Below are 27,497 nucleotides of genomic sequence, written 5' to 3' on the forward strand. Positions count from 1 at the left end.
ACTGCTAATGGCTTCATCTTGTTAATCAATACTTAACTAATTATTTATTTCTTGAAAAATTATTATTGATAAAATTTCTGGTATGGGATGTAAATTCTAGGATAATAATTTGGTTTTGGACTTTCCCTCCAGTATAATCACGTACATTTCTTTTCATTAAAAATATTCAGTAATTAAGTTTATGACAAAATGGTTACAGAAATCGTCGTCCCTTCTGCTCCCACTAAGCTTTAAATGGCAATTAGCCAATTTTACTATTCTGACAAGATAAACTAAGATTAAGTAACATGGTAATTAATATGGTTAACATTACAAATACCAACAATCAATAGTAAACATTATTACTCTGGTGATATCAGAAGACCAACATTTGCATTAAGATAATTTTTGGCACCGTGAGCATGGCTACAGACATCAAAACAATTAATAGTTTAAAGTTAATTTAAAAGTCAAAAAGCATATTTACTAGTATCTCCTTGTTTATGTAGAAGTTCAAACACTATTATATTATCTTTAACTTTATAATGAAAAAAAAAAAAGAGTAGAAAGTTCTCAGATTTGAGAAGCTGGACTATTGTTTCTTATTTTGCTCTTTTACCATACATTGTTTGTTTTTTTACATGATATTTTGTTACAGTACAACCTAAGATTATAAACATTGTTAACATTACACATGATAAGTATTAGCATGTTAGCATTGAGCACATAAGAAAGTTGACATTAGCATTTCGCTAATTTTGGAATAGACTCTGACTTTTAATTAACACTAATACTAAATATAATAATAATAACAACAACAATAAGAAGAATATGTGTAATATTATAATAATAATAATAGTAATATGAACACTGTGGTCATCTAAAAGTCAATAAAGTATCATTACATATCTTGTTCTTATTATCATCATGTTTTATGCCCACAACAGGAAAAAAAAAATACAAAGAAATAAAAACTATATTATCTTTAAATATTTAATAGATTAAAATCCGACAATCCTTAAATTTGCCGTGCTGGAAGCTAACGATGTTTTGGATAAATGCCAAGGATCAGAACAGACCCTACTCCTTCAAACCTGCAGATCAAAGATAATCACTTTAGTTCCTTCCTCCCCCACAAGGTTTTGCACTGAACGTTCCATTCTGGCACCGCTCTGAGGGCTCTGTTGTAGACATGTTGTACACTCAACAGATAACTACTGATAAAGGAATCACTGATGAATGGCATACTCACACTATGGACTCGAAATATTAAATATTCCCATTAGCTGACTGAGAGATCACACAAACTTTAATACGTCTTTCATCGTCTCAGCCACAAGCAGTCCAGAACCATCAACCCCCCTCGCCCCAAAAACACTTGCCATCTTCTCCTGCAGTGTTCATCACCCTTCTCTTTTTCGGCTTCAGGCACCGTACAGACAGGCGACATCGGCATCTGAGCTGTCATAAGTGTCTGTCAAGGCAGACGAAACGGCGCATTGGAGATGGACAGACACCTGATCTGCCTTGACTGGTGTTCCCTTTTGGGGCAACTGGTCTAGGTTGTTAGCACAAGAATCAAGATTAACGGAACCAGCTGTCTTTATAGAATGCTGTGACTTGGCCTCTGCTCTGTGGTTGACTCCTGCTGGATCAACTATCACTGCAGGAGGAACAGTTCTGTAATAACCCTTACACTGAAAGGCTGAATAGCAAATCCTGATGTCACACTGAATTACACTTCATGTTATGATTCAAATTAGATTTACTTCGACCCGAAGTTTCTTCCCTGCCCCCACCCTGAAGAGAAAAAGGAAAGAAGACGTGGGAATCCTTTTTTTTTTGTACTTATAGCCAAGTAGCCAACAATGGGTCTGTTTAGGAAGAGGGTCTTTAGTGGAAAGAAGCAGGAGAGATGAGCAAAGCACAAAGCTCGGGGCAGAGGTGGCTCCTGGCCATCCATCTCTGGTTTCAGGATTCAGAGAGTGCTGACAGGTCTGGGTCCCCCGGTGCAGGCCTCTGGGCTGTAACCACGGATACCCAGACAAACCAAGAGCTGTCACTCAAGTAGCACCAGCTAGACAGAGTCACAGGAGATGGGAAAACAGGATAGTAACACACCAGGAGTGTGTGTCTGTGGGTGTGTGCTCAAACCTGTCTGTGCATGCATGTGGTACAGTAGAGAAGACAGAAAATGTGGTAGCTACGAATGAAGACAGTCCCAGGTCTAGTGGGATATCATCAGTCACTCTTGAGACAAACACACATAGAAAGGACACAGAAAAAAAACAAATTCTTGATATTGAAGGTGGTTTGGGGAAACTCCAGACTCAGGCAGACAGACATGCTGGTAATAGCAAACTGCCACCTCATGAATTTTGCAGCTGTCTAAATCTCCTTGACATTTTCATAAAAATGTGCTCTTCCTTTGGCAAGAGCCTTTCTATTTGGAAGAATAAAGACAATTTTAAGGTGAAAACAAAGTGTGAGTGATCAGATTCAAATGTAGAGCCAGCAACTATTTAGAAATGAATAAATAATAAGGAGGTGAGGCGAGATGAGAGCATGCAAAGGCAATTTGACAAAATTAGAGATCTGAAATCCGCTTTCCTTCACAATTCTACACACATTTGGGGGGGAAAATGTACTCTCTTCCAAAAGCAACTACGAATGTGTATTGCACAATATACTAAAAGTTGTCCTCTATATTCCAAGTAAACACATCACAGCCAATAAAACCTGGTAAAGGCATTCAAAATAATAAAAGCAAGCAAAAAAAATCAGTCCTGAAATCATTCATATGTTGCCCCGTAATGTCTGAACATTGATGAATTGTCTACAGTAGGAGAATAACAAATAAATTATTCAAATGTCTACTTTGGTGAAGTCACAGGGGGATTTCTCTTTGTTCTGCACCCTGGCATTGATTTCTCCCAGTGGCAAAGAGTGGGATGCCTGAAGGTTACACACACACACACACACACACACACACACACACACACACACACACACACACACACACACACACACACACACACACACACACACACACACACACACACACACACACACACACACACACACACACACACACACACACACACACACACACACACACACACACACACACACACACACACACCATGTAGATAAATGACTCCTGAGCTCTGGAGTTTGATCCAAATGAAGCAATGATGTAGCTCACTGGCCCGGGCCTACATTGAAGTCAAGTGTGTGTGCTCTAAAACGTGCTCTCATAGTGTGTATATGAGGACGCATGTGAGTGCTGCACTCTCATAAAGTGCAGCTGAGGTGAGATGGAGAGAAAACAATTGTGCAAGTAAGACGATCTACGAGTGTGACGCTCACGTCATAATGAACAGATCTTTAACACGTGCAGCAATTACATGCATGTATTGCTGTATTCATGTCAGGATGCATTCCTTGTGTTCTTATTTTTTTTCCCTTAAAATTCCAATCACACATTTAATAATGCTTCTAAATACATGTGTGGTTGTTTGTGAGTGACGGTGGTAATGTTTGTGTTCCTCCCCCTCTCAGCGGCATTCCTTGCTGTGCAGCGCAGGCAAAATTGGCCTGAGAGGTTTGGGAACATTTCCCCCTTACAAACAGGGGCAAATCAATAACGTCTCGGTTGGAGCTACTCTCCATATGAAGGTGAGCTGACTCAGCAGCCCCAGCAGCCCCAGCAGCCCGGGGGGCGGGGGGTGTGGGGGATGGGGGATGGAAATGATTGCTTTACAAGCGGTAAAATGCACGACGGTGTTGAGAACCCTCTAAGGATGCCGCGCTACACGCCTTCTCAATCCTCCAGTGGAGATGCGGGATGGAGGGGAGAGGAAAGCGCACACATGCACGCCCGGCTTGCAAATACAATAAGCTACGCTCTCGAGCTGCAAGTACAATCAGGCTCTATGGTTTCTCTTTTCCTTTACCCGTATTCACTCTCCATCACTTTGCTTCAACGCAGTAGGCTGGCAAGCCCTAATCTGGCTTTTGCCAAGTCAATCACAGCTCTACATTAACAGGATGGAGTAAAAATCCATCTAGGTTTGTGTTCTTCTCCAACATTTCAGCTCTTATCAATCTGCTCACTGATTAAATGCAGGCGTGATCAGGCAGGAGGGCGGTTGAAGAGAGGCTGGACATCATTGAATGTGCAGCAGTAGCAGCTGTTGGCAGTGGAGAGAAATGTCTCACTCAACTTCCTGAAAGAATGAATCATCTGTCGTCTACAAGAATCATCTGTTTTCTTTCCTCTCTGGGGTTCAAGTGGCCCCATACAATCTCCAATCCACCTGAGAGAAATCTAGTACACTAAGACAGTGTACTCGTTTGGGTGCATCCTTGCGTCTTTGACCCACGTTTTTTGACAGGGATGCATGATGGTCAGACGAGAGTCGCCTGGATGCAAGCTTTAAATCCATCCATTTCTCGCGCTAGTTTCTCGTCATGAGACTCACCTGCGTGATTCTGCCTTATTAAAATTGACTAAACGGCAACACTACGGCTGCTCGTTTTACATGCTGCAGTGAAAGCGAGAAGTTAGTTAGGGTCCTGTTGGGTTTCTCTGTCTGTTAAAGTGCTTTGAAATGTCTGCTGATGTGATTAAGTGCTATCCAAATAAAGGTTGATTTATGTGATTGATTATCACCATGCTTCTAAAAAAGATGCCAAAGTTGGAGGAAAATCAAGTGACAATGAGTGCTTTCTTGAATAAAACACAATCAAAAGTTAATGAAGAAAAAGAGGTAGATATTACTTCCAAATATTACTGAAATTTGTATAGAGAAGGCTCCGTCAGCTTGGTACAGTGTCCACATGTGAATATATTAACTAAAGGCAAACTATTGAGTGGAAAGCAAAAGTGAAAAAAAAAAACTATTACATATTTATTTCTAAAACTTTTTTCAATGACTACCAGTCTTTTACATTTTGATCAAATATATAATTTTACTCTTTTTTTTCTTTTTACTTAAACATTTATGATACTTATAATAAAAAACATTACAATTAAAAGTTTGTTTAGTTTTTATATTGTACTATCGGCAAAACTCAATCCTTGCGTACGCTTCTACCATGTATTATGTTATTACTTTTGGGATGCATAAACGTCACGTTGGGATGCACAAATTTTTCTTGAAGCGCATCCCAGGTATGCACTACTTCCTTGAGGTAAAATGAACTCTGCTAACATATGTCTGTATCCATACCGATAAAGCATATCTTTATCCTCAGTACAAAAAACATTTACTGCCAAGCACTTCTTACAACAAGGTCATAAGGATTTTTCTGGTTTGATTTTCTTTTAGTACAGTACTCTGCAAACATCTAATCGCAGAGCGCTGAACCTGTCTCGAGATGGGTCAGCCATCGCAGCAAACATCTTTTTTTTGCTATGCTATTGTTGAGAGTAAGAACCACTTTGAAAACTCTCCCTGTTGGTATGTCTTAAAGGGCAGCCGACATCTGGCATTTGAGAGTCGGCTGCTAAAAAATACCGCATCCATGTGCTATGAATGATGTCAAAAAATACCAACCTAGAGGAGAAATGAATGTCGGACAAAAGTACAAAGTCGATCTGATCACGTCTTACAACCGAAGAGACACACCAACCAGACAGACTCCATCTGCAGAAGCGTCCTGCTGCCGGTGCTGGCCCGGGAAGGTTGATTCGATCGGTGTCAGCACCGGGAAACGGTGCATTAAACACGCAGCTGACTAATAGAGAGAGCAAAATGGAGAGTGAGTGAGTGGGTGAGGAGATAGTTTCAGGGTCTCACTTTTTTTTTTTAGATTGATAGAATAATGGAGTGAAGCAGAAAAATCCATGAATGGATAGGAGACCTGAGGCATGGCTGAGAGGGAGTAATAAATGAAGGAGCAGGGCAGAGCAGCTGAAGTTGTAACTTTGACAAAAACTAAAGGTGATGAAACGCTTGATGTGATGCATTACTTATTTCAAGCGTCTTTTCAAGCCTCTGCAAGTTGGTTTACAAATCTGAAATAAATGGCTTCCAACATATTGAAAGTAGGTATACTGCATGTAATTTGGAAGCCATGAACCAAATATAAATCCCTTGCATCAGTGGTCTCCAACCCCTGGGCCGGGGACAGATACCGATGCTTGGGTCAATTGGTACCAGACCGCACAGATAGAGCTTACATTATTTCTATTTTACTTATTATCTCATTTTCAATGATGTTTTGTTTTGGAAAATTACCATATTCTCTACAAGGCATCTGTCTATGGCTCAGTCACTACGCTTGTTAAGATGCTTGCCACCGTCACATGACTACATTCTTAAAGTAACACAGAATACATTAATGCTAAACTGAAACTCCCAAGGTAGCAAAAGGTGCAAAAAAACAAATGTTGGTGTGATGTTACAAGAATGCTGATAATAAAATTGCATACACATTGGATTTGTGTCTACTATTTATTTTAGAAAAAAAACTGTATTTAGGTTGGTTCTATCATTTTATTTTGCTGTACTTATCCACCTGCACTCAAAGGCCAGTATATGAAAATATTGCCTAACGTTAAGCCGATCTGCTTTGCAAGAAAAGGTTGAGGACCACCGCCTTATATGATTATTCAAGCTTGTGTTGCTGAAGGCTTCACGCTTGTGCTGCAGCATCAGGGGGACTGCGGTGCATCTTCGGGGCTGAACACGAGCATCTTATTTCCTCTCCAATGGTTGGTGGTTGTGTGACACCCTGCGAGCCATGCGGTGACAGTAAATAAAACTTCTGCTATCAGACTTCCACGTCAGCCCTGAGAGAACAGCAGCGGTTGCCTTTTTGTCATCTAATACGGCGTGAGGAACAGAAGATATTAAGGGACGCGCTATGTGACAAGCTCAATGCCGTAACGCGTCCCTGTCCATCATTTGAATGAAATGTTAAATGACATGCGCATCGCAGTATGTCAGGAAGTAATAGCATACTGCCACATCTTTGACGCATTTCGGCATGGGTAAAAGCGGGCCTATTGTGGTGCAGTGAAATAAGCTGTAGAAAAAACACGATGCAAATGCGATAGTGTGAAACACTTTGTGTATAATATATTGTGTATATGTGGTATAAAGACCAAACAACAGCCCATATAGCAGCTGCTCTAAATAAAGCACCACTACGGTATCGCAGGCTTTTCACTCGTGCAGCTCGACTACAGCAAGTTGCTGATTTGGTGTGCAAAGCCTTCAGAGCAGCTGTCTGTCGGCTCTGGCAAGAGGCTCGATGAGCCAACTGAGGTGAATATATTACTCTTACTCAGTGAATGTCATAAATGCCATTCCCAACTGCTGAATGTCACTGAGACTATTGGGGTGACTACTTACACCATGACATCTATATTCCCGCTGTTAACATCCCGTATGACTGCTTTCTAAATATCAAACAAAATCTCCTTTGAGCCAAATAAATATCAACCAGAAAGATGGAAAGTGATTGGTCGCTGTTTTGCTACAGATTAGTGGGACATTTGGGCATCACTGCTCCATTACATTAAGTGCTTTTTTTAAGGGTATGAGCAGCTTCGGTATTGGATTTGTCTTCCCAAGCCAAGCATAATGATACCAGGGAAGGTTTTATTTCAGTAAACAAACATTACAGGAGCAGCTTCCGAGATGCGATTTGGTGTCGAAGAGGTGGCCGGTTTTAATTAGTAAGCCCTACGTCTTGCAGGCTGAAGAAAGAAGAGAGATCACAGTGAAAATAGAAGAAAATGAGGCAGGCCTCTATACAACACACTTCCCTGCATCAACCAGGCCCACCATTCGCAGTGGAGTTACCAAGGGCACGCCGTTGGTGAGTGCTGGGAGCTGACAATGATTATTTCACACATCTTTACATATCAATTATTGGCACCAAGGTCATCCCTTCTGCAGCTACACATACCTCTAATTGTGCCACCAGTCATTACTGCCATACATCATTGTCGTCATAGTCTTCGCTCTTCATTTGCCTTGATTTAATATGACATAAAGAGATCTACCAAGGGAGAACTGCAGCGTTGTTTAATTGCAAAATCATATTGTTATAATTAGGAAAAATAACTTGAACTTGATAGAAAGAGCAACCATAAGACTAAACCTTTCACTTTTTGTTTGGAAGATAGTTTTAATATTTTTTCCATTAAGACATACGTACTTTTTAATTAAAAGTTCTTGTTAAAAATGATTAACATGAGAAATTGGTTGCGGGATTGTCAAAATCCCAACATTAATATCTCCTCAGAGTACAGAACCATATAGAAGAAAAAAAAACAATAGTTGTAGGCATTGAAATATTTCTTTTCTTCTGAGAAAATAAACAATCATCATAGCAGCTGTGTTCCACACCAAATCCTAAACACAAACAATAATTATGCTCTCAGAACTCTTGAAGATTACATACAGCCCAGATAACTGATGTCATAGAGTTGTTCAGTGTGACTGTCTGTATTTTACTCCATAAACTACCTATCAATCTGTGCACTTGTGAAGAAAAATCTTGCCTGTCATAGCTTTGTTCAGTTGTCACAAGGAAAAAGAGGGTTTTACTTTCTAAGACAAAAAGGGACAGCATGCCGACCAGCATGAACAACAAAAGAAAAACAATTCCCAGTAATTGCCTGCCATCAAACAAACAGCGATTCAAAATGCAAGATAGAGGAAGAGAATTGCGAATCAGTCAAGGACGTTGGAATGATGCACCTTCCAAGAACTCATTGAGCAAATCAGATGGAGAAGCAGGGCTGGTGGTGGTGGTGGATTCATTAGCGCTGTAAATGAGACTATGGCACTAAATGGTACTAAAATGACACTAAATTACAAGTTGTTAAAAGAATAGTCTGCCTCTAACCTTTCAGAGGTAAAAGGTGGTGAGGTACGTACAAGAAGACGGCAGCCTCCTGATTCAAGATAGCTGAACAACACAAATGCGTGAATAAAATGTTAACCTCTCAAGATTAAGGTCTGCAAAGATGAGCTGACAGACACAAGGCGATCATTATGAAGCCATAGATTTAAAGATCTTACATTTATTCATTTTCTCTCTCAAGGTGGATGAAGACACCACACCACTGTTTCAATGGTGGATAATCAATGATTATCAAATGCTTTACTTTCTATAGGTGTTCATACGCTCCCCTGTTTTTGGAGGAGATTTATTTGCAGCACACTCATCCCCTTAAAACATACACCGTATACCTCAGTGCAATGTGATTTCTTCCTTGTTGCAAAAGCATGTTTCTAGTCAATACTGAAGAAAGGCATTTGATATTGATTAGTTTGTTTCCAGTGCACCAATACATAATTCATCAACTCCTTGGGTGTATGTGGATACATATGCACACTTGTGTGTGAACGCTGTTCGGATGCATCATCAGTCATAGTTAACACCTCCCTGCGTAACAGAAAGTCTCCACTAGGAACATTGTACTGAGGTCACAGGGACCGAGGTAGCTATCACGACTCTCATCTCCCCCGTTCTTCATGAAAGGTTAAAAAAGGGTCTAAGACTAGTTCATGAAATAATTAAAAGCCTGACGCGATTAAAAGACAAGATGAGAAAAGAAAGAGTTCAGCGTCTTGCCCAGAGCAAGTTGGCCTTCTCAATCTCTTAGTGGAAATTGGGTTTGGGACAGAGAGTGTTTTACCCCCGACAGGAACATTGCTGCCTTCCTCACATATCAGGGATCATCACACCCATGCATTCAATCCAAACCTCAGCCAATACCAGAAGACAAGCACAAGCAGTCTGGGCCATTTTGGGGGTTTTTTTGCAAAGAGTTGCTCCCATCACAAGGGTACCGTACTGCTGTGGTGAACAATCTTGAACGTACACCTTCAGCAAATGACCGTTATCACAAACGCTCTTCAGCAATGATTCATAGACATTGTTTAATCTTATCAGGGACTACCTGGACACAGCAGTAATAAACTGGAAATTGTCTAGTGATTCTCATATCAAATCACCACCATAGGAAAACTAAAGCAACACAGAGGCTCAAAGCAAGAACAGACAAGTCTACGGACCAGTCTTGCGAAGACAAGCTATAATGCAATGGCGGTAATTAATTATGTAATAAACTTTTTATAGTAGAATCACTCATTAGCATAAACAGCACGAGTTCCTGTGTCTCTATTTTCCTCATTCTGCATCCTTTATTTAAGATTTATACCAAATCTATAAAGAATGTCAGACTGGCACATTCCTAAGCCTTTAAACAGCAATGAATGACGCTGCTTTTGATTTAACCTTCAGGTTAATCAGACACAGAAATATAATATCTTCACTCTCCGCCCCTCACTTATTGAAAACTGCCAGCGAGACCTGAAACTTTGACTGGTCATAGGTAGAAAATGAGATTATGATGAGGACTTGAGTAATGAAAGAAGCTGCTCGTCCTTGTCGAAGATGTGACTCTCTCCCTGTTCGCCTCACAGGAGGCAGTAAAGCTGCCTACCAGGGACATAAAAAATGACTGGCCACTTCAATTAGCTCAATCATAAAATATAATTTGAGACACATCTATTGAACATGACCTGGAGACTTTTGAAAAAGGACTGCACTGTTGTTCATTTATTAAATATCAGACTCACTGAAGTTTCCTCTGGCTTGTAAGTGACATTGAAATGCACAATTTAGAGGTTATTGCATAGACGTACTTGTTAAAATATTTAACAGGAACAGTAAATCAAAATTGAAGAATGCAAGGTGACAAGAGTTTTTTTTCCAATATTTTTTAAACTCAATATTCATTCACCACTTCTGAGGAGATGTCTTTTATTTGAAACATAGTAATGTAGACATGTGGAATTTTAACTAATTTTCTCTGTTGACCTACAGAACAGTTATTGTCATAATTAATCAACTCATGCCCAAAGTAAATAATAAACATTTTAATTCAGGATCAGGCAAATATAATTGTTGAGGCACTGTGGCAATAAATTAAATTCCAAAGAAAGTTGTTAGAATTCATCCTCTTAATAACATGAATTTTTGTAAATGACTTGTGCAAATCCATCATGAGGATATGAACAAAATCAGAGATGAGTAATTACTCAAAACTCTCAACAAATGTTTCTGCTTGTGTTGGTTATAGTGGTTAATTTTATTAATCATTAATGAAATTATCCATTCTCTGGTGACCATGACTGTTTGTATTTGACTCATTGAAATCCATTAGATTCTTCTTTGGAAATTTTTCAGACTGTAATGTTTTTAAATGGCACACTGTCAGACCAACATTCCCTCCCTTAGAGTCATATCTCCTCTGATTAAAATGTTTTACCCCACTTAAAAAATAAATAAATCTGATTTAAACTGGCCTTCTTTGATCATTGCATTGATGAGAACAAAACAACAGATATCATTCTTGTTCAAAATGGTTAAAAATGAATACTAAACAATTTGATGTTTGAAGCAAAACTATTCCAGTGCCCATTAAACTAAATAAAATAGTAAAAACAAGGACAACCCCGGCAGCAGGAGCAACTTTCCTGTTAAAATAAAGAAGTTGACGATGAAGGCTAAAACCGTTGTCACTGAGACCGTTAACACGGTTCCAAGTGACTTACTACTTTTATCCCATTTCCAAAAGTGCTAAAAATAAAATAATCAAGGACTGACTAAAACCAGTTTCATTATGCCTCAAATACTTCTGGTATTCTCTAGCATCGCTTAGTCTGAAGTGAGCCAGAAAAAACAGACTTGCCTTGCAGAAAATCTCTAAAAGGCACCGTTTGTGTTTTTTGATTAAAAAAAAACCTTCTTTGTTGATGAAGTGACTCCAATATGCAGACTGACGGAAGTCAATTTCAGATGTCAAATGTGATAACTGGAAGTCTGCTGCTCATCCCATATATACTACTCACAGACCAATCCAGGCCCAAAAAATAAACGAGGCTATTTTATAAAGCAATGGAAACATCATCCTAATATAGCCTTGTCATCATCTCCACTCACAGATGCCGCTGTTATTTTCCCCCATGAGGCTTCGGCCGTGCATTACGAAGTAGACGCCGCTCAACTTGCTCATCTTCAAAATCTGTTTACTCGGATGCAGGGTAGCAAAAGGGGGGAATTTGACTCACAAATTCAAGGCTCAGATATTTTGTGTCAACGTCTTCCTTTCTGATTGTTTTGGCAATCACACATCTGAACGCAGCCGGGAGTGTGAGGCAAACACTGTGGCCTTAAGCTGCAAAAGAAGCCTCACCGAAAGAGTGAGTGGCAAAAATCAGACCCCCTTTAGCCGATCATCAGGAGACCCACAGCCGAACTAAGCCCCACACTGCCTGGACACCATATAGACAAAGATAAAACAATGCATTTGAAGCACCTGAAAATTTTTCCTGGACTCCAGGTCTTGGCAGTCTTCTGGGCTCTAGACTGTTTCAGTCAGACAAATTTTCATTACTGCTTTATTTCTCCTGCAAGATATTATTTCGCTCAGCACCACAGCTGCAGGCTTAAGATAAAAATAAAGACAGGAGACCTAATCTGAATTTGGCTACAGTGGCACCAACTTTATTTGACCTCCAAAAGAACTGACCTAAAAGAAAATATTAAGCGTTGATTGGAACATTTATTTAATGACAACTTTATTCTTGAGTCATTGTCACAACAAAGTATTAAATTCTTAATCCGAATTTATTACATGTGTCTCAGGTAAATTACAATACTAAGTATCAGTATGGTGAGGCTTAGCACCATATGCTTACTATATGCTAACACACTAATAATAGCAGAACTAGCTACGGTTATACAAAAATATCAATACACTTCACTATGGCAACAATTCATTTTGTGATTTTTTGAAAATTTAAATTTTACAAATTTATAAACTTTTTAACATGCATGTTGAAATGCGAACATTCATGGAATTTTTTTTATTTATTTTTTTTAACAAAAAAGGGTCATCATTACCCTTTTCACAGTTAAAGGAGGGCAATGAAAATGGTGTAACAGTATATATTAATACAACAAACATTGAATACATGTTTGATTACACTTCACCAAAATAAATTACACTTCCAAAATAAACTTTTGGAGAATAATTCCTTCATCACAATAGAGAAAGAAGAGTTTACTCTCGTTCAAGCAAGGAAATCAGAGTGTATGGTAACAGTTTGGTTTGATTGCTTTGTTTTTATCACAGCCTCCATCAAAACTCTTGTAAAACCACAAGCGAACACTTTCTCACACACACAGTCCAGACAGAGGGATGCACAACAAGACAGCAAAACCCAATGCTGGAAAGAAGCTCTTCAAACAATTCAGCTTGACTGGCTTGAAGTGGCATCATCATTCAATGTATTGAAAAAGATAACTCACTAGTATTTGTAATGAAGTCAAAAGTCTGATATCATGAAAGCAGTGGGGCATATACTGAACATTAATGAAATTCTATGAAGAGAAGCAGGTTAGGAGGAAAGTAAGTTGAGGCCAACCAGAGAAGCTGCGAATGACAAATGTGTCTTTGTGAGTCAAAAACTCATTAGTAGCGAGCCTGGATGTAGTTTGAACAGTGATACCACAGATCTGTGAAATCTGGGCATTACTCCCACCAATAGCAGTTCCAGAAGAACAGGCCTTGCACTACCCAGAGAGCTCTATTCATTTCTCAAGATCCTCCAAACTAAACAGTTTGGGTGACAGCTGGACATTCCCTTTCAGCTGTGTTGGGAATATGTACGTCGCCCAGGAGATGGAGATGTTGAAAACGTTTCACCTGATGTCATGGGGAGCGATCGACAGGCTTTGACTATATCAGCTGCCACAAGTTTATTGACATCACGTGGCGGGATTTATGCAATATTTACAATGAATAACAGTATAACAAGAACAGGAGACAGAAAACCCAATCATTGTTGCTGCTATAAGTCAATAAATGGGTGATAGTGTTGACGTAAATGGAAGACAGCGAGACTGAAATGGTGACTTGCAATTAGGGCCTTACACTAATGCTCTCTTCAGCTGCTCCACCTTGGGCTTATTGTTCCACAGAGTCTATCAGGGAAGGACGGGAGGCCGTTTGAAAAGAACCTAGGCTGGGGCAGGACACCTTGGCCCTTTCATGCTCCATTAAACCAGTAGCAGAGGAAAGTATGAGGTCTTGACATTTCCTGGCTCAAAGCCTTGCTGCTGACACAATTACCGGGCCCTTGTCGCTCGTCCGTGCTTTGCTACCTTGTTTAAAATGGCTGCCTGTAGCCACAGCTGTGACTAAACAACAAGCCAGAGGACTTAGCTTTCAAGCAACACGCTGGATAAGAATTGTTGCTTTTTTCCTGCAGATCTCTTCATTTTTGTGTGTTGTACATGGAGGCTGGATGACAGAATCCTAAGCAATTTGTAGGATCTGGTCCAATCTTGCCCTAGTACAACTGTCTGTATTAAGTCATGTCACAAAATTATAAATAAAGTTTAGTGCAATACATAAAGGTGATTTTGTGGCAATGCCAGCTAACCTAGGAGACTAGAAGAAACACCTTGAACACATATACATCACACAATCTCATTGAGAATATTGCTATTTGTTCAGAGGCAGGAAATAGCTGGTCTGTGCCTCATCCCCAACACTCACATAAAATTGTCCCTCGCCAGAAACATAGACTCCACTGTGACTACTTGCTCCAGCCAGCAGACAATTTGCCAAGCAAAGCTGTGAAGTGAAAATTAGGTCTCATCCCAGAAAATGTTCTGTTATAAAAAAATAAAAAAAATCAAAGCATTGACTGATAGGAGGCAGAACTATTTTGCATTTGGAACAATAACTAGGATGCAGTGAGCTTGGATAGAAAGGAAGAAATCTAGAGGACATCAGAATGAGAACAAGACAACACCCCCTCAGGTTTCATTTAAGACGATATGACACACAAATGATAGAGGTCTGTCTCCAATCACTCCATGGCCAAACAGTTTCTAAACATCTATACATCACATTGAAAAGGAGCTGCCAATTCTCCACTGCTCATAAATCATCCTGCCCATCCTTGGCCACCTCACAGGCAATTTAGCTGTATTGCTTCTCAATAAATGGTCGTATAAGGAAGTTCCAAACTGCAGCTTTAAATTTTCCAAACACAATTTTATCCTGTAGAAAAGAGGAGTAACAGTTAATTCTTCTGTGTGAGCTGTATTAAACTCACAGCCAATTCCATCTTGCAGTCTTGTTTTGATGAAACCACCAAGCTGTATCCAAAGGAAATGAATTTTCCAACACTTTTAATTATCAAAACTAACATATAAAGCAAATAGCAAATGGGTTATTTTCTGAAGTTATTAATATTAAGCCTCTCAATTACCGAGAAGCCCTTTGGTTTGACCTTAAGGTGAAAACGGCAGAGCAAGAGCAGACAAAGAAAAAGCCAGATCCTGCATCTCCCGAGGGAACCATAAAGGTTAATTCTGGCAAGACAATTTCCAGTCCCGGAATAGAAGAGGGTGCATAAATGATTATCTACTGGGGGAAAAAAGTTTCTGATTGGATTAATCCAAGCCAGGGTCATCTTGTAACAAGAAACAATGAATCTCTTTCATTTTCCTACTGTATGTTTTTTTCTTTATTCTAATTAAGATAGGCCTAAAGGAGAAAGAAGAAAAAGTCAGAGAGACAGAGAGATCGTGGAGAAGGGCAGTCTCCAATCAACTCCAGCGGAGAAGCCCTGCTGACCTAGATCCTAGCTGAGTGGGGATGATATTAGCAAAGCAATTAGGGGAGATGACAGCCGTCAGGCTGGGTCAGACTGACAGGGATAGCAGCCTGCCTCTTTTCTCTCCTGAGCGTCTTCCCTCTTTCTTTCCCTCACTGTTGCAAAGGCTATTGATTTTCAACAACCACAACAAGAACTCCTCTCAACCCAGGAGTGGCTGAATTGGAAAAAAATCTCAGGTCCTAAAAGAGAAGAGGGAAGAAGAAAGGGTACATATGGTATTGTGCCATGAAAGAGAAAGGGGCTGAGGCTCTCAGGTTGGTGACCCTGTCAGCTTTTGGCTTGAAATTACACTGAAATTACTCCAGGTATGTCAAAAAGTTAATTCCTCGGAGATGATAGAAAAGTGTAACTTTTACCTCCGAAAGTTGCTCCATGGCTTTGCCATGGGGATGAAAAATGATCATGTTTGGAGGAACAGGAAAACAAACTTTTATTCGTGGTGTGACAAATTTGGAGAAAAGACATGAAACTTAATGCACTCTACTAAGGTTGGGAGTAAATTAAGATATCTAAACAGAATGATATGGATAAAATTTGTTGGTTAAATTCATCTCTTCCTTTCCTGATTGGATATTTCCTTACTTAAATCGTATTGCAAAGTTCACTCTACAAGTATTTGATATGCTTTATAATGCTCACAACTGAATAATTTTGCCACAAGGAAAAAAGCCAATGATTTTTCCTGAAACAAAATTAAACAAATAAGGTTACAAATATATCAACACTAGTTGGATGATTCTAAGAAACTTGGCTCTTAGTGTCTGGAGTCCTTTAAATACTGGTTAACAGTTTAAAATGTAACAAGATGTGACTATTTCCTCTTTCACCACAATCATAAGAGGTACTGTAGACACAGCAATACCGCAGACTGGAATAAAACCAAGGATCAAAATTTGATAGGCCTTTCGAATGATTAAATCACTGGCCCAGCAGCAATCCTAGGCAAAACAACATTATGAGAAATCTCATGAAAACACATTAGAGTAGGGCTGTGTTAAAATGCCCCACGAACCATACATCCAAATCTGATTTACAGCAATTACAGAGGACAGCACCACTTATATCACCAACCCATTCAGCTGTCACACCAGCGTATACATCGTTCCATCCTAACGTGCTTTGCTCCGGGCTTGCGACACGGTGGCGTTGTGTTCCACGCGTCATCTTTAATCTGATCTCTGTGGGTGGTTGGAAGTTTGACAAAAGAAGAAGAGGCTTATAGAGAAGACCAAACCCCACAAAGAAACAGCTGAATGGTACATGAGCGACACAATGAAATAAAAGAAGAATTATGATGCTCAAGTGAACGTATACTGGATGCTTTTAAATACAGCAGCATCATGTGAACAGTCTCAAATTAAAGACTAATACCTGCTACCAGCATCTCTAAACACCTGTGAGTCTACCGCACATACTCTATGTTTACAGACATATTTGTATTTCTTCATCTCATCGTGTCACAGAAGGTCGATACATACAGAAGAGGGATTTGTCTTCAACAGCTCTCCAATGTCAAGGACACCTGCTCATCTGATTCCTCAAGTGTACTTTAGACAACCTGCCTAGCCAGGCCCTCACTGCACTGTTTTTCTGCACTGATTCTCTGTGGTTAAAAAAGAAAAATCAATCATCGCTATTTAGAATTTTTCAGTGAAACACTGTTGAGTTGGTTTTGCATTAGGCCAGAAACATATCTGAAAGCTGCCAGTTGATTTGTTTTGTTCAAAAATGTGCAGGGACGTTGGGGAAACATTTGAAGGCAGAGTTTGGATGGGGGGAAAAACACATGGTGGAGGAATGCACCTTTACAAGTGTGGGGTATGAGCCTATACAGAATAGCTTTGACATCTGTGCTACATATGTGTCCAACCCCTAAAATGGTTTTAATACCCTGACAAGTACAGATCAAGAGGTGACATTACTGATAGAGGCTACTAGCTACATGCTGTGCAATTCTGCATTTTTCATTTTTGCTTGTTTCAGAGTAGTACGTGTTTGTCTAAATAGTTGTGTATTGTATATTTTTTGCATCTGTATGTTTATTGTGTATGTATGTTTCCTTGCTCTGTACTGTCTCTGTAGAGTAGCTGTTTTCTCCTTGTGTATCTACAGTTACCTGTATTTATTGTGACTGCTGGGCTGTCTTGTGGTACATGTAATCTTGTGGAATGTGAGCAGATGGTGCATAATTTCCTTAGGGATTAATTAATTATTTAGCTATCTCTGTATCTCTATATCTATCTACATCATGAAGGACAAATAGAAGCAGTATATACCCCAATGTTGTATTTTCAAAAATTCAGCATAATGTCTGATTGCCAGTGACCTTTGGCATGTTCATGATTGCTTACCCTCGTAAAGCTTTTGCTCTGTAATCTCTACTGACAGACCTCAGGAGTAACCGTCAGCTCGTTTGCTGACCGAAATGACCACAAGTAGACCAATGGTCAAAAAATCCTTAGAATCAAGAAAAATCCAAGACGAAACTGTGTCACACACTACAGTATAGTCCCATATAATTAGTCCTCAGGTTGACATCTCTCCAACCATGTTCACTCAAGGGTTCACATCTTATATGCAACATACCCTTTTTCCTGAAGGTATAGACAAGTCATTAAGCCATTTTTAAAGCAAAATAGTGAAACTAATTTAACTCTCACATCCCTTTTTGGGTAGAAAACGCAGTTTCAATTTTCTCTGCCTCAAGCAGAATCTCAGTCATGCTCGTGAACAGCAGTGGAAAATGTCATAAAACACGATACGTCCTGCACATATGTATGGACAGAGATGTGTGCCATAATGAGTTGCACTCACCAGATGGCCATTTGGGTTTATGTCAACATTATGGAGATATCCAAATAAAAATTTGGCAGATAATACTCAATTAATTCTGTGCAAATTTTCATGCCGACCCATTGACTACAGATGATAAGAAAGTGCATCTGAATTCTTTGATAAGAGTCTCTGTTGGGAAATTAATTTCAGTGGAGAACATTTGGTCCTTATAGGGGCTGGAGTAATTAAGGTTAAAAAAGAGTTTCCATACCAGGCATGGAAATTGCTTCCTTTCAAATGTATCCTTGTAAACCCGATAGAAGTACAGCAGGTGGACCGTTGCTAGTCACAATGTCAATGTGTTCTGAAACGAACAGTGGATGGAAAGACTCGACCCAGAAGGCAAAGAGAGAGTAAATCATATTTTTTGCCCTACCAACAGCTTGAGTCAGCTAAATTTTTAAAACCTTTTGACAAGTTCAAGGGAGCAACAAAGAGAAAGAACAGCAATATATTCTAGTTCGTGTCTGTATCTTACATATTGAATAATACAGTGTATTGAGCCCTGTTTTTATTTGTGTATCATTATCAGCATCTTAATGGAAGTTGCTGTAAAACAAACTAGCACGTTATAGGCCTGACCTTAAAAGATAAGACTGAGAACAGCAATAATTTTACATCCGTTTCTGCAGACTGAGGAGGAAAGAGCAAAGTAATATGATCCAATATACTGTTCTGCAAAAATTGAATTACCAAGAATTCTGTTCCTGAAGAACATACTGATTTATATCCAAGCCCAAGCTGAATACTGCTTGTGATATTAAGTGAAACAATATACCTTAGCTGCTTTGATAACATTCTTATTATAGCATGACAAGTAATGACACACACTAAACTTAGATATATGGATCATGCCACAACGCCTCTCCACGACTATAGTAGTTACCAAGTATTAAAATTAATATACCATTGCTTGGATGCAGAATGAGTGAGGTGCAGATATCCATAAATAAGTAAATTATGATGGCTCGCATGAGACGATTCAACAACTAAATAGCACAGCCTGCTGTTTGATATCGTCAGACTGCAAGATGTCCTCAACAAAGCAAAAACGAAGGTTTGGCAAAAGCAGGCTCAGGCAAACCATGGATGAGAGGATTTTGTGGATGAATAGATGGATGGATGGACAGCTGGCGATACAGAATATTTTACAGCTCTCTCTTTGGGTTATGCCACTGTGACATATTTCTCAGCAGAATTCTGAATTCAGAAGGGGAATAAATAGAGAACCACTTAAATGGACTTTATAATGGACAAATTCAAATCTGACAACGCTTGTTTGTCAGTGTCTGACTGTGAATTTCACAATTTTTCATTCTAGGATTTGTACACACTGGTATTTCTTTAGTTAATGGTGCTGTCAATACATTGGAGCCGGCAGCAATTGTCGGATGTCTGCGGCCTTTATTTCAGTGTCGCTGTTGCCCAACCAAACAGCACAGTGGTACACCAGATAAAGCTGTTCAGATTTTGATTTCGAGTTTTATGTTGTCTGCGTGGGTTTTCTAGCTTCCCCCTATCTCCAAAAACATGCAGCTTAGGTGAATTGGTCACACCAATCTGCCTATATGAATGAGTGTGTGTTTGTTTTTCATGTGGCCTTGCAATGAGCTGGCGTCTAAACCAGGGTGTACCATACTTCTTGGCCGTAGCCAGATGAGAAAGGTTCCAATAGACCCGTGACCTGCAGAGGTACAAGACAGTGGATGGGTGTTGCCCAACCTCTACTCTAACCATTGAGACAGGTTTCATTTCAAGACAGAATTTGTGAGAGGTTTGAACAAAATGGAAGAAATGGTTTAAAACATTGACTATATTTCAGTGGAAGGCCAAAGTGCATTTTTAGGCTCATTAAAAAAAGTCCCTTTTATCACATTGCCATAATAAAGCCGCATCGAATAGCATTTGTCTTTTGTAGTCTATTCAATCTACAATGTGATATTTGAAATTCTGCACGAAAGAGCCTATTAAAGTGGGTATTTAACCATCACTAATGAGCACCGGATGGTGACATCATGGAGCCAACACAAGCCGCATTATGCTTTTTAACTGCAAAGTAGGGGTTTCATCTTGTCATCTCACAACGAGACTATGCTTTCACACCTACTTTGTTTAATCAGCGTGTCATGACTTTTTAGTTTAATCTGGGCCAAATTTACTTGTGAAACTTCCCCTGGACTGAGGTCAAGATCAAAATGCCAGACCCGAGAAAAGACGTGATCTCATCCTGGGTTACTGCCTTGGTTCACTTACAGAGGAAAACACTTTTAAGACAGATCAAACTTTCTGGTTCATTACAGGAAGTTACAGAAGGCTACCGTCACCAAAACAGAAAAGAATATACCGATGTGATTAACTGGAAAAAGTACAATTGCTCAAACTTATCATTTATTTTCCACAAGGATGAGAAAGAGACTTCAGAGGATGTGAGAGCACTACCATCTGAGGGTAAGGGAACGATCATTGCTCACAGCCTGAAGGTGGCTAATGCCAAAGGACAAAATGTTTTATCTCAAATCTTTAGTACAATTTCATTTTTATGATGACCTGGACAGCATTTTGGCCAATCAATCACCAAGTATAAGAAGACGCAGCCTAAATCTGCTGATAGTAAGATGCTGGGTCATCATAAATTGTTCTTGCTTTACTTGAAAACTAGCTGGGTCAAATGTGCACAATGAGGAAAAACCCAAATCTTTTGGACTTCTAGGAGTGAAAACTCCTATTTAAAATCGGGCCACTTTTAGCTATACCAACAGAACAGTTTGGGGTCACTCAACCTTCTAGCTATTGGAGGACAGTCCTACACCCAGCTAGTTAACTTTGGCTTTATGCTGTGCTGGCTTTATGCTGTACTGTCCCTTGGGCCAGCCGCTGAAAGGAATAGAGACAACACTGATTCTACTTCTAAATGTGCCAGCATGACCCGTTCACAGACATTAGCCTCAATGGCCTCCATAAGATGTTATGCTAAAGTCCCTGCTGTGCATTACGTATGTGTTTGTGTGTGTCAGCCTCATAGGATTTTATGCCCCTTTAACCATGGGTTGACCCCTGTGGTGCCTTACGTCTTAATCACGCCAGCAGCCAACAGGAGACAATGGTTCACTGTTTATGTGACAAGAATAAACTTGGGTAGGTGTGACAGACTGAGCCACACTCAATGTTTTTACATGTGTGTTTATGTTTCTCCACAGTTATGGTCTAGTAACGACATGTGACTAGAATAAAAGATTGCTGTTACCTGCAAAAAAAAAAAAAAGAAAGAAAATGAGGAAGTAATTTTTATTTCTGAAGCTGCACGCTGTGAGGCAAGCAGGTCATCCCATAAACAGCAGTGGGGGATGCTTGTGAAAAGCATGACCTTGCTCCCTGCTCTCCATTCTCCTGCCTTCCTGCACACCTGATTGCTCTCAGTAGCAGAGACAATATCAGACATGCACCTCCCAGTGGTTAGGTCAGATGTCACATCATTAGTGGCAATTCTTTTCTGCTTTGAACATACCTTTACCCAGGACAGTCCCCTTTGTCTTTCTCCACATCAACACTCCTCTAAAGGCTGTTTTATTAATTATCAGCAGGTGGAGACTCCTGTGTGTCTTTAACTGAGCATTTAACACAACCTAAGAATATTTCTATGGCATCTGTGTGAAAAAAATGTAGCAGTGGGAGAAGACATGAGACAGACCTTGAGTCACAGCTATTGCTTAGGAGATGACTTTATAATACGTATCTCCTCACAGCAGGACTGTCCATTAGATAATTGCACATGTGTACTTAAGCACAATCTGTATTACGCATCAAAGACTCTTCCATACAAGGATAATGTATTCTTAAAATGCAAAACAAATACATTAATTCCATGCTATCACTTATTTATGTCAATGAGAACTAATTGCAATTATGGCTGCAGGCATTGTGGTTTATGGATTGTTATAGATATATTGTGCATCAAGTGTGTAAAACCCATAAAACTATATACTATATGCTGTAAAACTGAAGTGACATCATATAGTAGTACGCTAAAGGGAAGTGCAATGTAATGCATGTTCAAAATATTATAATGAAGATTGTTTCCTGCACTAGCAGCAAAGCCTGAGGCAATCAGCTAGTCCATGAAACACGAGGACCAGAGAAAAACATTGAGACACTACTGGCCGTGTTTACAATGAAACTTTGCATGAATAAACATGGTACAAGCAGGATGATATTCAGGCTGTAGCCGTAAGGTTCAATAGAAGCGTGAGGTCAGAATTTGCTTTGGACCAAACCCTATTTGGTAATTGATCAGCTCTATTAATATGCAACAGTTTTGATAATCTGTTTCCTAACCAAAATCATCCAATCAGAAACTTTGATACTTATCTGTTTCATAAAATCTATCAATGGATTGAGATGCATAAAATTTTTGGTAGATATTCACTGCACAGTCCCCCAGTTACAGCCATGAAAATATTGGGCAGATTCTTATATTTTGTCCACATGGCATGCAAGTAAAAAATACAGTACTGAATGTTCAGTCCAAAGTCAAAAACCTGAAGACAAATCATTTTATTCAGCTACAGAAAGGTGAGGCTTGGTTTTATTATTATTCACTGACAATGAGGAGTCACTGCACATGTCTCTGTAATTTATTGCACTCTTTAACAGGAAAGATGTAGCTTTCTCTTTCATTAGGTGCTGCAGAGTCCCCTCAAGGTTTTTATTCACTACCAACCCTATCTTTCCCCCTCCCCTACAGCTGGTGAAGCAGGTAGGCTGCCAGCTGATGACACCTTTGTTTGAGTAGCTCAGTGTGTGACAACAAGTTGTTTTTTTTCTCACAGAAGCTTGTCGTCTATCATTACTAGAGGTGGCCTTGAGAATGATTTCGGTAGACAGCCTTGGCAAACCGTCTGGGGGCTCAACATAAACACCACACTACTGGACAAACACGGGTGATGATGACCATTATTTCCCATGATACAGTATGTAGATAAAAATAAATATGCTGTATTCCTGTTTAAATTTAGGAGGTGGCAGGAGAGGCTTGATTATTTGACCATTTCAAATTAGTTCTCACTAAAGCAAAGTAATTATTTTTTCATGCTTTCTCCTGTGATGATTTCCTGCACATGCACACCAAGAATGTCAGGAGTGGGGTTTTTTTGTTTGTTTTTTTATAACTGGATCAGTCTCTCTATTTCAGTGAAAATGAGAAAAACAGCATTAAAATTGCCTTTGAAAAAACAACCCCACCACCACAGCTTTACTGGAAATGCAAGCTTGTGTCTTATTCTGAGCTAAATGGGGTGCAGTTTGTTCGGAGTAAGAACAGTTATACCAGCTAATGGAAAAGCCCCAAACCACTCTAAGCTTCATGGCTATATGGAGACAAATGTCGACACCTTTCAGCCAGCGGGCGGCCACTGGCCATAAAATATTCCAATAGACATTTTAGATTAGCTAGTAGATGGGTTGAATGCAGAGAATCAAACAGTGGACCTTAAAAGTTTAAACACCTTTCTTGAGGTATTCACTCAAAGTGCAAGGAAATGCCGAATTGAGACATAAAATGTTATGGTCCCTTTGTTATAATCAGTTGAAACTCTTGATGATGAATTTACTAGCATTGGAAGGCCAAAACATTAATTTTAGAACTGAAGAATATTTTATCTTGAAATATTGTAATTGTTTAGAGTGACAAGCTGGATGTACAGGTTGCTACTTTAATATTAATGGGTGTGATACTAATAAGAGGATATTAACATCTCATTGAATACAGGTCAGTTGAATAAAGGAACAACAAAAGTTATACAAACATTAGAATTGCAGTGATAACTTTAATAACACTGTTGAGCACACTAAAGTATAGATGGGAAAAAAATCAAAGAAGGAGAAAAGAGAATTTAAGATAGAAGTTCTGGCATTGCTGCTGGTCATTCACTGAGGGGGTGGAGTAAAGGTTGTGTTTTCAGTCTTGGGCGAGTCTAGAAATTGTTGGTTGCTGCGAGGCACTTCTGTTGACTACACTGGAGCCTCAGCGGGTGAAGTAGAACAGCCCTTGTGCACAAACGCCCAACATTATCATCTAGTGGTTGTCATCAACTTGCATACTTTTTTGCCACAAGAAATTGTACTTCAAGCCGCACCATGTTGTTGTCAGTAATAATCCAAAAAGATTTGCATAATTTCACATCAACAAAAACTACTAAACCTACTACTACTAAACTGTATGAAATATGATTGGAATTGTTCACACGTAACATCTCCAGATGTGATTGCAAGTGAGACTTGATAAATGTACACAGCACCACAGTTAATTTGTAAATCTGTAAATGCTGATCACAGCAGGGACCACCAGGGGTTTGGACCGCACAGGCCACGGTAGGAGTAACACACAAAATATATTTTACACCTCAAGCGCCAACGCAAAGGTTCAAGCGCAGCAAAGAGCACATATAATGAGTTGCGTTTATCAGCGATGCACTGACCCAGGATGGGTGCACACACGCATAAACTCACACATGCACACACACACACACACAAATATGCACACACGCAGAGGAATACACGGACACCCGACCCCCGTGTGTGCCTGTGGCGCCCACGCCTGGTCACCTCGCTCAGGGATCAAAGGCAATATGTCGTTGTAATCATTCCTCGCAGTGGGCAACCCCATTAATTCAATTCCGTTTCATCAGTGGTGAGCAGACCACCAGAGGGGTCCGTACATTCCTGGGCTGCTGCAGTCCAGGAGTAATCCTATCTCTCAATGACCACAGCTCAGACTCTAACGCCGTAATTGCTTGGAGACCGACTCTGCCTTGCTCGCAGACAGAATAGCGGGATCTTTTCGGGAGCAGAAACAACGACAGACATAGCTCATTTTCTGGACACGGCAGGGAAGTCAAGAAGAATTAATGACACCATTTATCAAATAATTCCAGGCGATCAACCCCCCACGAAACCAGGCCAACACCAGAGAACATGTACAAATACAACACAGTAAACTGCGTCTACGGAATGAGTTGCGCACATTAGGATTGGAAGTGTGGAACATGGGATTACATTTCTCGACTAAATAAACTTTATGAACAAGTAAGTTAGCGCACTTACTGCAATGACAGCCAAACACAAGTTTCTATAGAAAAACAAGCATATAATAAATGATGAGTCAGAATCTGACTGACTCGTAATTTATTGTGCTTTTGAATCAAGCTGTGTGGCATAATAAAATGTTCATTGGGACACGAGATAATGAGCTTTTCATATCTTACCATACCTTTGGTCTCTGGTGGATAGGGATGCTCATCACAGACAAATGAGATCTTGAGAGTATTGCCGTCTACACCTGCAGAAACAGTAACAGTTGGTGAACGTTGTGAGGCTTTACACAGTCGAAACGAATATGTCTATAAATCTGGCCCTTGTATTCTAGTACTTGCCATCTGTTAATGACAAAAAGCAGAATCCCTTCACTCAATTCAAGCATTCAAGTGGGGAACAATCTGCGTCCACACATTTATTGGTGTTTGTGTTTGGTCAGGAGAAGAGATAAATGACTCCACAGAGGCGTAGTGTGCAGTTTTCAACCATCCTGAGAGAGCATTAGAGGTCAACGCAGATGAAAAAGGTGAAATAAAAGCATGTGGCTGGCCGAGTGAAAATAAAAAAAATCCAATCATATGCAAAACTGAAGGCTCTGCTCTTTTTAAGACGACAACAACGGAGAGGGTTTGCATGGGCTGGTGATCACTTGACTCGTCTGTGGTGGCAGCCTTTGGAAGCCAGCACATTCCCCTCTTTGTATGCATCTGTCCGGGTATGAAAGAGTCTCTGATTCTGTTTGGAATCGGTGTATGGGGATAATTTAGGTTTTGAAAACCTAAAGAAAAAAATGGCAAACATGCTTCATTAGCTCGCGTTATGATTCAAGCGCAGATAATGAAAGAAACAAAGATCAGTGAGGCAAACGGGTATTTAGTCTGAAACAACGCGAGTCATATTGATGTTTTGATGATGCTTTTTCCTCATTCCAAATGCAGCATGGCCAAAATGTTGATGACAGTCAGCGCATTTAAAAATCAATACTAAAACCAAGTTTTCAGAGTTCTATCATTATCTAGCAATTCAACAAACACAATCAGTCATCAGATGGAGATAGAACCTTCTTCTCCATAAACTAGAACTCAGTGCAGCAACGCCGAACTTCTAAAAGGCCATTTTTATTTCTAAGCTGGAAAGAGCTCGAAAGTAATTCAGGGAAATGTAGACGCCTTCCTACTGGAGTAGAAGTAGACAATTTAGCTTGAGGGAGAGAACAAAAAGTAAATTAGATCCACTTCATCAGAATAAAAATAACTTCTAGGTCATAATTTGATGAGGTGCAGTGCTCTGAAAAAAATCTAAGGCTGGACTTTTCTTTTCCCCAATTGAAAAAAGCCTTGTGTCCAGTATGACTGACAAAAATGATGTGGTGTTTTTATCACTCACAGGTTTCTTTGCTCTTAAAATCTCTCCCGAAGGTGAAAAACGGGTGAAAACATCAGGACCAGCTCTCCTTCAGAAGAATACACTGATATGAGAGACAGTTCTTGTGATTGGCTGCAGAGTAGTGCCATATGTCTGAGGAAAAGTAGACAGGGGAACCTTTCCAAAAAGTGAAATGTTATCAAATGCTCATTCATCATGTTTTGCTGACTCTACTCCCCATTCTTCACACTGGACTTAATAGTCTGTAGGACGTGATTTTGACTGCATGCTTCTTTTAAAGATGAAATATTGTGGGCGATGGCATGTTTCTTTATTCCCCATGAAAAAAAGTGATTTCCATTGTGATGATTGTGCAAGAATGGAAACGGCTACCTTGCCAAATCTTCAAGAGGATGATAAAGGATGGTAGCTTCCTGATATAAAACCAATTCTTTCCATCTTCACTTTATCCGTATCTGAGCATAAAGCCATCTGCTG

The 27,497-nt window shown here is 39.7% G+C and overlaps 1 protein-coding gene across 3 annotated transcripts in view; it reads right to left on the minus strand.

Annotated features, from left to right (window-relative positions):
• The window catches only part of LOC137613114 (kelch-like protein 29), a 196,872-nt gene that overhangs the window by 156,577 nt on the left and 12,798 nt on the right, over positions 1-27,497 (minus strand). Inside the window, exon 2 of one of the 3 annotated variants that reach the window (XM_068341996.1) lies at positions 25,810-25,878. The exons of 1 other annotated variant lie outside the window; for it this stretch is intronic. The gene's annotated coding sequence lies outside the window, so the exon portion shown is untranslated. Of the gene's footprint in view, positions 1-25,804; positions 25,879-27,497 lie in introns of all 3 variants that reach the window. One more of the 3 variants, XM_068341997.1, reaches the window with a different exon arrangement.

The sequence above is a fragment of the Antennarius striatus genome, chromosome 19 (assembly GCF_040054535.1).
Source record: "Antennarius striatus isolate MH-2024 chromosome 19, ASM4005453v1, whole genome shotgun sequence".
NCBI lineage: Eukaryota > Metazoa > Chordata > Actinopteri > Lophiiformes > Antennariidae > Antennarius > Antennarius striatus.